This window comes from Parus major, chromosome 1 (genome assembly GCF_001522545.3).
Source record: "Parus major isolate Abel chromosome 1, Parus_major1.1, whole genome shotgun sequence".
Taxonomy (NCBI): Eukaryota; Metazoa; Chordata; class Aves; order Passeriformes; family Paridae; genus Parus; species Parus major.
Window position 1 is genome coordinate 107,121,434 of NC_031768.1, and position 12,968 is coordinate 107,134,401.

The 12,968-nt window shown below is 37.2% G+C and overlaps 1 long non-coding RNA gene across 1 annotated transcript in view; it reads right to left on the reverse strand.

The window, feature by feature from the left end:
- LOC107199921 overlaps positions 1-11,624 on the reverse strand; it is a 34,847-nt gene extending 23,223 nt beyond the window's left edge. The window contains exons 1-3 of the long non-coding RNA XR_001519365.2: positions 11,274-11,624; positions 4,016-4,124; positions 3,485-3,534 (exon numbers count right to left, since the gene is read on the reverse strand). This is a non-coding gene — a long non-coding RNA (uncharacterized LOC107199921). The remainder of the gene's footprint in view (positions 1-3,484; positions 3,535-4,015; positions 4,125-11,273) is intronic.
- Between the last annotated feature and the right edge of the window lie 1,344 nt (positions 11,625-12,968).

The window sequence follows — 12,968 nt, forward strand, 5'->3', positions numbered from 1 at the left end:
TACCAGATTGCAAAGATTATCCTTGTGTAGCCAACCTGGAGAGACCTGTTAAGTTTTGTGATGACCTTCTAATAAACATGAGAAACAAGATTCTAACGAGCTCGAGAGTTTTCTTTGAATCATAAGAACTGAGATAAGCAGAGCTCTCCACGAGATAGGATCCCAAAAGAATTCAGTCCAAAGGAGGCTGAGAAATCCAAGAATAAAAATACAGAAGAGATGCAGCAGAAACAGAGAAACAGAAAAAGGACTTTTTAGAGAAAAGTTACACTGGTCTGGCTGATTCGGTGAGACATTTGCATCACTAGGTGATCCATTCAGATGTTGGTACCTCTTTTCTAAATCAAAGGCCATCCTCTGGTCTCCTTGCTGTTGGGATACTCAACTTCTTACCCTTATTCCCTGAGTTTAGTGGGCACATTACCCTGTCCCTCTCCACTGAGCCTTCTCCCATTGTTGGGGTTTATTTAGAGAGTCACAATCCACACTTAGGGGTTTAGACAGTCACAAGTACAAGGCAGGTCTTAAAATATCAGCAGCCACCATGCCATTTGTGTCTTGTTTTTTTTCTTTTCCAAGAGAAAGCACAAGGCTTTACCCAAACAAAAAAAAAAAAAAAAAAAGGGGAAAAAAAAATCCATAGGGTTTCCATGGGTGGCAGCAGCTGTTCCAGTGCAGAAAATCATTAATAGGAGGACTTGATTGAATCTCACTACTAATCCATGATTCTGAGGACAGTGTACACAAGTCCTTAGCAGCATTACTGAGGGAACTGAAATATATGCACTGCTACCAGATGGGTTTAGAGAAAAAAAAAAGTGAAAAAATACCTGTTGGTCAACATTGTCATAAAGTTATTCCTAGTTGAAGAAAGCCCAACAAAGCACCCCTCCCTAAGACCCTGGTTCGAGCTACATAAGTCACCATCTGATGTGAGGTGTTCATAAAGTCTAGCTCTTCGAGACTCTTAGGTTTCTTAATTCAGGGTAAACCTCTGCTGATAATTAATTTGGTTTCTGATGAGTATTTTGTACTGCTTGGATGTCAAAAGAGTCTCCTTAGGGCAGGGGCTTTTCCCCAGTTGCCAAGTACTTTGAGATTTTCCTGACAGTACTAAACTTAGTTCTCCTTATAGAGAAACAGTAGCCAATAACCTATTTCCCTAGTGAATGAGTAAAGGAATAACAGGTTTTTATCTCAAAGTGGGAGAAAGGAGGAAATACAAACCCCTGGCAATGCTAATCTTTGATTATCCTTAGCTGATAAGTGGTGTAGACTTTTCTCCAGGCAGCTGTGGTTTTTGGTTGGTTTTGTTTTGTTTTTTTTAATTTTTTTTTTTTTTTAATTAAACTTTCTTCTGAAGCAGAAATTAGCAGCAATTAATCTTATAAATCGTCCTCTCCTCCAGGTAGCTAGTCCTACCACATACATCCTTCTTAGTCACTCTCTTACATATTCTGTACAATGAAAGATTGCCTGAAGCTTTATTTAAAAGGCCCTCTAGCAGCAGATGACCAGAAAGTCTCCTAAAAGTACTACCTTTAACAGCATATCATGGATAGAAGTTTGGCAGCTGTCAGAGGGGATTGATTTATTTCATGAGCGTCTCATTTCACCAATAAGCTCATTTCACCAATAGAAATTAAAGCTGCAGGGTTATTGGGGTGATTTTTGTTGGAGGATTTTTTTTTGTTATTTGTTTTTCCCCCCTTCTACTTTGTGAATTTTTTTTATGTGGCCCTTATCTTTGTGGGCTAAAGTTATTATGCCTTCCAAAAATCATAACATTAAAAGTCTAGATTTTTAAAATTCATTTTCTAGTTGTAATAAACTTGGAAATGTTTTAGCATAATTTTAATATTAAGATTGGATCACTTTCTAAATTCAGCATGTATTTCTTCACCACAGTTGATGAAATGAAGAGTGAAAAAAATTCCATTTTCACATGCTAAGGAGATGTCATTTACTGAGCTTAGCAGAAAAAAAACCCAAGTCATTTTAAATCCTGTCAGATTTTGTATCTGTTCTATCCTAGATCTGTAGGATCTCAGTAGGACTACCTCTCAAATTAAAAGAGACTGATGCTGTCACTTCTGTAACACTTGCACTGGAACTTAAAAAGAAAGCCATCTCTTATTCTTCACATCTGCTTTTCCCCTCATTCCACTGCGGTGAAAAAGGAATAATCACCACTGTGTCTTTTAGAAACAGTCACCTCTACAGAAGGAAGATGTAGAGTGTAGGTCACAAGAGCACATTCCCAGAGCAAGTTGGAACGAAACCCAAATTCTTGAGTTTTATCATCTTGTTACAAATATTTTGTCAATAGGTTTCAGAGGTTTATCTTTCACCCTTATTACAGCAGCTAGTCCTCTCAAAGGACTGAGCACTACTATCATCAGTCAGTTGGAACATACTGTAGGTGACAGAAATAAATATGATTGGTTTCCACAGTTACAAAATTGCTGTTGACTTGTATCGGTAGCAATACGGTTCCACATAATAGAATTTCTAGGAGGGATTAGTTTGCTTTCCTAAGCAATGAAATAACACATATTTGAGTGTCCAAAGAAAGTCTTGCACTTGGAGCTCAAAGCTATTTTTTCTCCTATATGTGCACTTGTCTGTCAAGATGGATTTTTTTGATTTTTTTTTTTTTTTACTTTTTGCTTTTTTTTAGGAAACTGGGAAAAACTAAAGACATCTTATAGAAAGTTCCAATGTAAGATTAGTTACATATAACTAATAATATTCTATATGCCTACCTATAAGAAATTCAGCTAAAAGAGTTACTACTGTCCAACCCCATATATTCAACAACACAAAGTCATGATGAAATTTTACAAATAAATTTTTATTTCTATATTGGAATCTTATTTGTCATACAGCTCGGCTTGCAAACAGATTAACATGAAATGATAAAATATCATCAGATTCCTCTGCTGTTCTCTAAAATAAAGAAAACAGACACTACCAAAGCACCATAAAGTAACCATCCATGTTACAGATATATATTTCAGGAACCAAGAGATAATAATCAGCCCTGTGATTTCCACATGCAAATAAAAATCAGGATTCACTCAGTCCAAGTCAGAGGAGCAGTAGCTCCTCTTCTATTTCCTACATCTGGCAGCCAGCATGGTGAAATGTAGTATTTAAAATTGTAAAGATCCAGAAGATCTGCCCAAGTCCAACAAATTAATCTGACTTTCATAAATCAGGGAACTTCATAGGCACAACAACCAGTGCAACCATGGCAACACTGACTTACAAATTTCCATATGCTCTACCATCACAAGGTGTCCAATCATTTGGGCACTTTTATCACAGAAATGTTTATATGGAAGCAAGTTAGAAGAAACTGAACTTGTTATTTAATCATTTGCATTCAACAGTACTTGAAGAAGACAGAAATAGCTGTGTTGTATGCCTCATAAATGAAATGGTTAGACATTATGACCAGTTCTTGGGAAAAAAAACTCACCAAATTCCTGATGCCATATGCCATGCTTCTTCTGCCAGGAGGAATACTTTCTAAAAAAAATTAATAATTCAGTTGGACATCAAAACAGCATACTTCTGTAGTAGGGGATTTTTCCCTCAAATTTTATAATCCAGTTCTTTTCTCTTCCTCTTTCCATTATATTCAGTCAAGTTTTTGGTGTATTTTTGTTTTTCTCTTTAGACCAAGTGAACAAGCAAAGCCAGCCAGAGAGCCTGCCCTTTGAAATGGGCAGTGCTGTATGTCTAATTTGGATTAGTCATGCATCCATTCCAAACTAAAAGCAATGTTTATGCTCTTTTTTTTTTTTTTTTTTATTATGCTTTGGCTCTTCAGCAAGTTCCATATTCATTAACACAAGCTGGCAGATAGGAATTTAGGCTGGTGTGGGATTTATTCAGGAAACAGACGCTGTAGGAGCATGAGGGAACATTTTTTTCTTGTAAGAGTTGTGCACACCTTCTCATGTGGATTTGAGAGACATTTTATTTGCATAAACAGCTGTCTTCTTACCTCATTTCTGCAGCAGCAAATAGTACCATGCAAGAAAGCTGCCATAAGAGATCCTGTTCTTATTCTTCAAAGTACTCCCTCCACTTCTCTTTGCATCTGGCTCTTCAAACTTAAAAAAAACCAACAAAAAGTCACAAAACAAAAAAGAACTGCCCAAAAAAACCCAAAATAAAAAAATATAAAAGAAACCCCCACACAAAACCAAGCATTGCATTACTTATTCAGTTATCACTTATCATCTGTACAGCAAGAATGAGGCATTGGGATGTAATTCCAGTCGATATTTTGAAGGCAAACATCAGTATATTTTTAACTTTTCACCATGCCAAAAGATTACTGTGACAACTGTAATTGAGAAACTAGACTAACTTTCTAATAATCATCAGGGAAGGATTCTATCAGTTAAACAGGAGAATTTTGAAAGACTAAAATACTACAGAGCACTTCTAGAATTCGAAGAGCTATAAAAATAGGAAGTATAAGTTAGAACTCCATCTCTGTAAAGACTATTTTAAAGGTAAATAAAACAGATATATGGCAGATATATGTTTCAGAGAATGGAACAAAACAGAAATATGTTCTAGGACAAGAGAAGGGAACAATAGTGGACTTACTCTGTTTCACTAAAATATTTTAATGAATTTACCTCCCCAAATTCTCTTTAATCTCAGGAACTAAGGTCTTTGTGAGAAGTATTTCTATCAAACTCATTTCTATAGAGTACAGATCAAATATTCCTGAAGAAAGAGACACAATTCTTGTAGTATCTCAGTCTTTGATGGGAAACAGCCAGTGGCCTCTAACACTTCATTTACCATAGAATCCTAGAGTAGTGCATGTTCAAAAGGACATTAAAAGTCATCTAATTCTAATGCCCCTGCCATGGGCAGGAATTAAATAATTTTTTGCACCATTTACTGCTGAGAACCCTGAAAACAAATAAATAAAATAGTCTGTTTTAAATAAGCAGACTAAAAATTCATTGGGGGGAGAAAGAAGACCTTATTCATGCATTGATGAATCAAAATCAGCAAAGCACCCCTAGCATCACAAAATACTGAAAGTGCCTTAAAATGAGCTAAGGTTGGAAGGAATTTTAAAAAAATCTAGATTTCTTTTTCCACTTATAAAATAAACAAATATTTTCACATGAAAACAAAAATAAGTTTGCTATCTTTCCTTAAAGTTTCTTTGAGAGTTGCTACTTTTTTGTATTTCAGATGTTAAAAGATTATAAGAGCACCTAAGTGACTATGGTACATTAACTTCAGTGAATTATTGGTCTGTTCAAATTGATTCTTTCCTTTTACAGACAAGAGAAATAATATTTAACAATTTCATCAGAATCTTCCCTGAATGTGGGATAATCACAAATAATTTGCTTAGGCAAAAGCTCAGAAAATATATAAAAACAAGTTTGTATGTTAACATTCTGATGAAAGTAATACTTACAAAGCAGCTTCCAAGATAAACATGTCAAATTTCTAAAACAGATTTGTGAAATTCCTTCACTTAAAAAAAAAAATAAAAAAATCCCATAACTCTGTATGAAGTTCTCTTGTATTCCTGATTCTGTGTTCACTCTTACATTGTGTTGGGACTAATAATGACATTTTAGGTATGCTCTGTATTCAGGACAAGCCTCAAAGGACAGTTGCAGGTGGCACAACAGGAGCTGTGGCACAACCACTCCCTTTTGAGGCAAGGGGCTTGGATTTAGCCTGGAGTTTCCAGACTGGTACTACACAACAAAGTTGAGCTCTTTGATTTGTTTTCAGTCACAAAAGGTCCTACCCCACATCATTTGTTAATGTTATTTTCCACCCCCCTCAAACCAGAACACATGTCTTAAGACTTGTTCAGTTTCAGACGAGTGCCATTTGTGAATTGTGCAACCTTAAAGGTTTATCTGCCTCAATTCAAATTCACATTTCCTCTCTTGCAGCCAGTCCAACTTGCTGTGAACATCTCAAACAGCAGGTAGTTACTGCATTCATTTTTAGCTGTGCTGGAAACCATCATATCATAGGCATGGCCAAGAAACCCAGGCAATCCTGTCACAGCCTGAAAGTCTCTTTCAGAAGTGCTCTGGCATTAAAGACATGCTGAGGGGAAGCCAGTTGAAAGTGTCATCCAAACAAGGTAATAAACAGATAATAACACACATTCTGTAGCAAAGGGTAGCTGCCAGGAAGCCTGCTGAAACCTCAGAGTTGCAGATCAGTCTCTCCTGACAGACCTCCTTGACTCTTGCAAAAGGCACAAAAAGATCCACAGAAGCAATTATTTTTTTCAAGTATCAATAGTGTAACTTTCACATAAGATCTTTGGAAATAACCCAGTAACTTCTATTCCATTAAATTTTCTTTTTTTATCCTCCCCTCTCTTCCAAAGATAAAGGAAGTTTGAAGAAACAGGACTTACAGATGACAACCTTCATGCCTCACCAGGAAAATCTCTTATGCTTTATTTCACTGACATTCAGATTTCTCTGCCACCTGCCATACACTCTAATGACATTTTAAACAGAGATGGATGAATGATCTTTCATATTCTGAACAAAATGGGCACAAATGCTCTAAGTTATTCCCTGTCAAACTTTCTCTGATCTTCAAAGAATCAGGTCTTGGAATTACACTGCCTACTGTTCCAATATTTCTTACTGGTACCAGCAATTTTTTCTGTACTTAAAGTACTGTTTAAGAACAGAGATCTGGTTATGATTAACTTCTAGAAGAAAATACCTAATGTCATTTAACTGTGACACTCTTTCCATCACCTCCTGCATAGTGAATCTGAACACTGATGTTAAATTATGACGTAGTTTCAGCTCTCACAAGTTTTCCATTCTTCCCCCTTATTATTTCTTTCCTCTCTCATTCAACATTTGTACAGTACACTTGGAAGATAGATCTGATCTGGCTTCTCCATTCACATTAGTATTTTTACTCATTACTGTATCGTTTCATAAACACATCAGTGGCACAGAGGTAATTGTAAATCAAGTCACTTCTTTGATTCTCACATTTGCTATGGCTTTTCTTAGTGCAGTACCTAACTCTAATTGAAACTGCTGATAAATGTGAGCCTCTTCTGCCAACAGCTATCCTCTTATTAGCTTTTCCTTCAACATTCTATATTTGCAAGGCTCAGCAAAGCTGAACTGCAGCAATAAAGCCTCAGCTGTTTTCCCTTGTTCCCAAGATCTATGAAATGCACTCCAGATTTCTTGTACATTCATCTGTATATGTAGCAGCATGCATACATATCTGCATATACAGTATTTTGTCTATGGTTGAGTATTAGAACTCACTTTCATTTAAATCTTTTGGGATTTTTTTCTCTCCATAGTGAGGGAGAAGGAAGAACCTTTCATTTCCTGAAATTCCTCTATATATAACTTCAGCCCAAATGGACAGTTAATAACCAGTCCCAGTTTGCACAACATTCAAACAACCTAAAAAGAACTTAAAGGGACATCTAGGTGTAGTTCTCTTGGGTGAATTAGGTGCAATTTGAAGATTTCAAAGTAATTAATTTCACACTGAGGCTAAAAAGAAAGAATAGTCTCATTTCCATATCAGAAAGAGTAGCCCAAACAATTTGAGGGATCTTTGTATATGCACACAAAGAGGAAAAAATATACATAGAATGACAGCTCTGCTTTATCAATTTAGGGGGCTATTTTTTTAATGTTCTGGGTGACTCAGTCTGGCAATGCATGAGAGAATTCCTTTATTCAAGGAGTTTCTCTTTCCTCAGTATTTTTTTGTTCTTGGAGGGCTGCAGCACAGAGAGCAGCACCACACAGAGTTACGAATTGTTCTAGTAAAAAGGAGCTTTCAGAGCCAAATGGCTATTTTGTTAACATTTTAGACCAACATATTGACCTTGCAATATAAAAAGACTAAAACAGACAAATATTTTAAAACATTTTGTTTTATGAGCTTCAGCACAGAAATAACCACCCTTCATAAAGTCCACATCTGAATGAGAGTCAGTACTCCCTCAGTGCTTTCAAATTTGCTGGAATGTTACATTTCATACTGCTTAGTTTTTAATGCCTCATTCTGCTCCCAAGTCCAATGACAGAAGTCACTTGGAGCCGTGTAATCATTTTATTACAGGCACCTCTGTTCTTGCATTTCTCATCATTCCTCTTATTTGTTTGTTACAGTCAATTGTTACGCATTGCTTCAAATTAAATTGTAAGCAATTTGGGGAAGTACCACAGTGGATATTCACAGAGTTCATTAGCATAAGGAAACCAAACCTTCTGTGTTCTCCTGTTGTCAGTGAAAAGGTAGAAATGGTTTCAATTTCCTTCTCACTCCGGAACTAACACCAAACTTCTCCAGAGCTGCAGCCTCTCCTTTCACTGGCAACAGGAGAAGCCTGTGGAAACTAATTGTCTCAGAGTGAAGTTACTAAAATGCAAATAAGAAAATAAATACACACAAGAATAGCCATAATGGTCTGTTCAATAATCTATCCAGCACAGTGTGCTGCCTCTCATGGCAAACTCTAGAGACTAGCTGGGGAAGCAAAAAAACCCAAAAAACAACAGTTATGAGAAAATAATTTCCTCAAGTATTCCCTGAGCTTGCAACAGAGACACTTCCTCAACTCAAGGTGGTCTCTCTGTATTCAGGGCCTTTGATGGATTCTATCATCCCACAAGTTTCCTGTTTTCCCTGCTTGGCTCATTGTTAATTTTAATATTCTGAGTACTCTCTGTGTCCCTTGCTACCAACCCCTTGCCTGGAGAACCACCTCCTCTCTCTTGGCTGAGCCTGCCATGTACCTGGTTCATGTAACATTCTAGTTCTATCTCCAGACCCCTCAAGTTCCTAAATTTCCATGGGTACACCTTTAGGCTAGAGGCAAATTTGCAGGTACTGCATGTTTACTTCAGAATCATGATTTAGTTTGTGTTTTACAAAGAGGGTGTTCTGCATAGGCAAAAGCACAGCTCTGAGAAACAAGACACTAATTCAAGGAAAAGAGTATGGAGAGAAGAGCCAACTAAGCAGACAGTTTTCCTTGACCAAGCAGAAAACCAACAAATGGCAAACAGCACTTCTTATCATAGAAAAATCGATAAGCCAAGTCAGAAGCATAAGATTCCATACTACTACCACCACTGAAAAAAAACCCCAGTACATTTATTATAATGTTAAACCAGTGTTATGATACCAAGATCCTCCTAAGATGTTACTTGTGACAGTCAAAATCGTTTTGATCTGATCGTAATGAACTCGATACTTTTTAACACTGGAGAGAAAAAGTCAGCAAGCAGGTGGTTTTGGAATAAAAGCAAACAACCAGCTCTTAAGTAAAGAACACCAACAGTTTTCTGCTCCTCAACGTTCCCTAAAATATGTCAGTTTGGTATTTGATGCTTAAAAAATCATTCCAATATACTTACTCACCAACTGTTTTGGATAACAACATTTGTTGACTTCATTTCCAGGAAGAGGAGCCTAACATGCATGACAAATGAGTGTAAATAAGACAATGCAAATATAAACCAGTAATTTTGGTATTACTACAGCATTTTATCATGCTTAGTGATGGAAAAGAACAGTACTGAAATGTTCCTGAAACTAGAAAGTTCCAAACTGTTGGCAACATTTTATGATGCTGGTATAAGACAGAGGGAGTGGAACAAAGACTCTAAGGAGTGATAGACAAAGGTGATCTGGAAAAACAGAGAAAAGCAGGTGTCCTAAAAAAACTCTTATCTGTTTTTACTTTATCATTTATATCAGACATATGAAGAAGGTAGTTTTATACTCTTTATTACTGAAAGATATGAGCACCCAGACTAATGCTCATGGAACACTAGAATACTGCACCAGAATACTGTTCTTTATTTCCAGTTACAAGTATACAAATAGAGGAAATCTTTTCTGACCTGAAGAATATATTTCTAAAACCTGAAGGACATCTAAAATGACATCAGCACCACTTGATTGAACCTAATAATTTCCTAGGAAGACCTTTAATTTATGCAATTTCTTCTGTATCTGGGGTTTTTTGTTTGTTTGTTTGTTTTGGTTTTTGTTTTTTCTGATTATGGATAATTAGAAAAGGTCTGACAAGTTCATTTGAGAAAAACTTGAAGGCTCCTGACCCTGCAAGCACAGTACATGTGCCCAACATCAGCATGTCAGTGATGCCATTCAAACCAGTGAAACTACTATCATGCTTTAAATAAGAAAAACTGGAAAGAGATATCTGCAATGTCAGAGACTCAGCCTCTAAAAAGTTTCTTCCTTTATATAGGCTCAATTTTCCAATTGCTAGAAGAGAAGAGACAATTATTAGGAACAGTGAACAAAGTTCTTTTTTTTTTTTTTTAAACAGCAGCATCACAAAAGTGTCAACACTGTAGCAAGGCAGCTGATGTGGAACTGAGAATAAAATAAAATGAAAGAAAACCTCCAACCCCCAGAAAAACTAAAACAGTCAAAGAAAGAAAAAAGTCAGCTTAAAGAGAATTCATAGACCAGAAGAAATACCTCATGACAAACTGCCTGAGGAAGAAGTGGAGATACTTAAAGAGATGCTGATGTTTTCAGAGACAGAAGTAGGAAGAAGAAAAGGTTGAAAGTTGTGAATCTGAATCCCTGAAGGGAACATTAAGCTAAAAAAGTCTATTCAAGCACATTAAGGCAGAGCTTATTTGTACATTCTGCAGCTGAAGCAAATATTCAGAACCCAGGAAGATTACTACTATTTAAAATGTTATAAAGAAAATCTCATATAGGCTTGTCAAGTAAGACAAGAAAAGACAAGACGGAGGAAACGAGGATTTTGCTGTTCAAGGTTTCAAGCTAATGTACTAATCACCAACTCCCCCTTCGATTCCTTCCTCTTCTGTAGAGCAACTGGCTAAGTGATAGGATGAGGTAAGTTTCCCAAATGGTCACACTTTTACCTGAAGGAACATTTCATTTACTGTATGTTTTATGTTAAGTACAAGTAATTTTATGTTAAAAGGATCCTCTAGGGCTTCTGTGATGAAAGACTCCAAGATTACCTGCTACTTCTCTCCCTCGCCCCCAAGCACTTAACTAAGAATACTCTGAGACATACAGGTACAGCAACTCCTGCCATACCGTGCACAAGAGAATCAATCTCAAAGCAGAGGAAAAAAGGAAGAAAAACACCAACCATCTGATTACCAATATCAAGCCTGCCCCACAGAAATGTACTATGAAATTATAAATTCACTCCCCTTGGTATTCCTTACCTCAGAATTAAATAAGCACACAAGGCCTGTGTGTGCTGTACCAAAGAGCAGGACACCCTGTTGGAAGGGTGAAAGATGGGGGGCCCAGGGGATGCATTTCTCAACCCTACTGTTGAGCAAAAGCAGTTATTCAGTGCTCCAGGTAAATATCAGGCTGATAATCAAGAAGGAGGGGCAGATAAAACCTTCCTAGGGCAGCTGGGAAAAGTCTCACTCTCACAGGAGCTGTCTCTCATGTGCCTCTGTTGTCTGCTGGTCAATTTAATGGGTCAGAGGAAATCCAGATGCTCAAGATACCAAGAGGAATGAGTAGGATCAACAGTATTGCAGTCCTTGAATGCAAAGAGAAGATTTCAGCCTCTGCAGGGACCTGCTTGGAAGGATCCCATGGGAAACTGCTTGCCAGGGCAAAGAGAGCTGGCTAAAGTTCAAGGTCAGCCTTATCAGAGCACAAGAACAGTTTGCAGAAATCCAGCAAGGCCAGCACAGATAAAAAGGAGAGCTCCTGGCTGAGTTCAGGCACAAAACAAAAGGACACAGAATCCAAAAGCAGGGACAGCTGCTTGGAAGAAACACAGAAGCTGGCTGCAGAGGTGGGAGTAGAATCAGCAATGCGTAGCTGGAGTTCAAACTAGCAAAAGAGAAGATGGGCAGGAAGATTTTCTGCATGTACAGTGCCAGAAAAGGAAGCCTGAGGAGAGTGTTGGCCCTGCTCAGTGAGGCAGTAATTAATCCCAGTAACAAGCAACAATACTGCAGAACCCAGTGCCTTTTCTACAGCAGTTTTCACAAATCTCAACTACCAGACAAGTACTCATGTATGAACCAATTTATTCTGGAGTTCTTCATAGTGCAGATATTTTCATCCATTACCTGTCATTTACCACATGCCAACACATAGCACAGAGCTGTGTCACTGACACATAAAAAAATAACCCTTTCTTATTAATATTTTCATGTAAAATTTGTTTGCAAGGTCATGGCCACAGACTTAACACCTTCTGGTCATATCAAAACAGGTCATTTTCCATACTAAAAAACTTGTAAATTTTTTAAAACCATTTCACAGTTCTAATTAGGTGGTCTGTATCTGCCAACCTATTTCTCAAGAGACAGATATAATTTAGTAATTTGAATAATTTTCTATGCTGATCTCCCACCACATAACCAGCAGAAGAGCCATGCAATTCACCAGTGCCTGACCAAGCCACTGAGAAAGGTCAGACAAGACTGATAAAGTCATCCAGTGATCAGTTTTATTCCATTTTTGTTCATGTGGTGGTAACATCTGGAGGGCCACTGCCACCTTTGCTCAACAAAGGCAAGTAAGTCCCAAGGCTATCAGCAGCCAATTTTGGCATCATGTTCAATCCTGTTCCTCTATCATTTCTATACTGATTATTTAGTATCACTGTAATAATTTGTTTATTTATATATATATATATAAATTTTGCTTTCTAAAAAGCATGTTTAAAGCCAAAAAGCCCAAATCATTTGGATTTTAATACATCCTTGCCTGTTTTGTGTTCCAAAACTCAGTCTCAGCATCCAAAAAACACAAAGCCTGTTGCAACATTGGGTCTGAAAGGGAACACTGACAAATACTAGCAAGATTTTCTAGGTGGACAAGTTCATCCTGTGTTCAATATCCCAGCTCCTGACATTTGTTTTCTGAACTAATACATCAGACAAGCC